This window comes from Propithecus coquereli, unplaced genomic scaffold (genome assembly GCF_000956105.1).
Source record: "Propithecus coquereli isolate 6110/MARCELLA unplaced genomic scaffold, Pcoq_1.0 Scaffold70, whole genome shotgun sequence".
Taxonomy (NCBI): domain Eukaryota; kingdom Metazoa; phylum Chordata; class Mammalia; order Primates; family Indriidae; genus Propithecus; species Propithecus coquereli.
The window spans coordinates 3,461,103-3,462,747 of record NW_012153063.1 but is presented as its reverse complement, the minus strand read 5'-3'; positions in this window follow the sequence as shown (position 1 = coordinate 3,462,747).

Sequence of the window (1,645 nt, the reverse complement as noted above, 5' to 3'; positions counted from 1 at the left end):
CCAATAAGAACTGCAATGAGATGAGGGAGAGCTCGCAGAGGCTGCAGCGGTTTTCTAACCCTGACCTCAGGCAAGGTGCCTAAGCTCTCTGTGCCGTACCAGAGAAGTTATTTCTCACTCACTCTACCTGTACCACTCCAGGGACCAGGCTAATGAAATTGCCATCACCTTTTAGCTGCCTCATCAATGAAAGCGGAAAAGAAAGGGGAAAAAAAGAGTGTTTTTATTTTTGCACTGCCTTAGTCCGGAAATGATACGAATAAGCCCTGTTCATGTTTTATTATCCAGAACCAGCCATGTGGCTCTTGCAAGAGGCCTTGGAAGGTAGAAAAGCAGATGGAGTGATTAGTGAGCCCTGTACCTCTGCTGCAGGCACTTTCTCATGTATTGAAATATTCTTCAAAAAATGTGCTTTGTAATTGCTGCATAGTGTTTCATTGTATATGTACAAAGGCTAAGTTAAAATTTAAATTACCATCTTTTTTTTTTTGTATTTTTTTTTATTTCAGCATATTATGGGGGTACAGATGTTTAGGTTATGTATGTTTCCCTTGCCCCTTCCCCCTAAATTACCCATCTTTAAGTAAAATATTCTGGAGGGACTCCCATGCCCCTTGTGAAGTTTTAACTAATTGGTTATTCACTATTAAATCTTTCATGATAATGCTTTTGTTTGTGCGCGGGAAGGACAATATTCAAACAGGTACGAAATAAGAAAAGGTATGCCTCATGTTCACATATAACAGGAATAGGCACTTAGATGTAGTGACTCCTTCTACAGAATCCAACTTAAAACATGTTTCCTTTAATACCCTGCCATCTGAACATGTCAGCCTGTTCATCCTCTTCCCTGCCCTAAATTGATAATTAAGAACCTGAAAAACCTATGCAAACATCAGCTCTTGAAGACTGTTAATGTATTTGACCCTGATGGCATGTGCTGCCTACAGGTAACTGTTGTAGCTACCAATAGTTCAATTGAGCTTTCAGAGATCTTTGCATGACCTCTTAGTTAATATTTGTTCATTTATAGTTGGGAGATACTTTATAATTATAAAAAAGTTGTGTTTGGAAAGTCAAGCATATATGGAAGCCTAAAAGCTGTAATTTTAAAAGATTGGAGGGTTTTGCCTCACCCAAAATGTATGTGGACATGCCACCGTCTTTCTTATCTAAGTATTTCTGTACCAGGGAGATGAATTTCTTTCTGTCAGAAATGAGACAGGACAGACCATTTTGCATTTGGGAATTCTTTCTATTTATTTATCCCGAAGATACTCTCAGTTCTTCCTGCTCAGGTAGCCTCATTATCTAAAGGTCAGTAAACATCTCTGTGAAATTCCCTTTCAGGGTACTAAAAAGTGCTTTTAGTTTCACCATGTTTAAGTAGAAATCAGAAAACATCACATTCTTTCTGGTTAGCCAAAAATCAGAGATGAAGAATTTGCAAAAGGTAAAATTAAAAGGGAGATGGATTTAATAGCTGAACCTTATTTCCATGTTTCTATGCTGTGATGGCCTAGTGCGTGACCTATATAACTTTTCAGAATGCCTTTTAGTTTAGTACAGCCAAAAAATAATAACTTTGTTAGATAGACCTCATTTGCTTTCTGAAAAGAATAACTTAAAAGGCCACAGTTCAAAT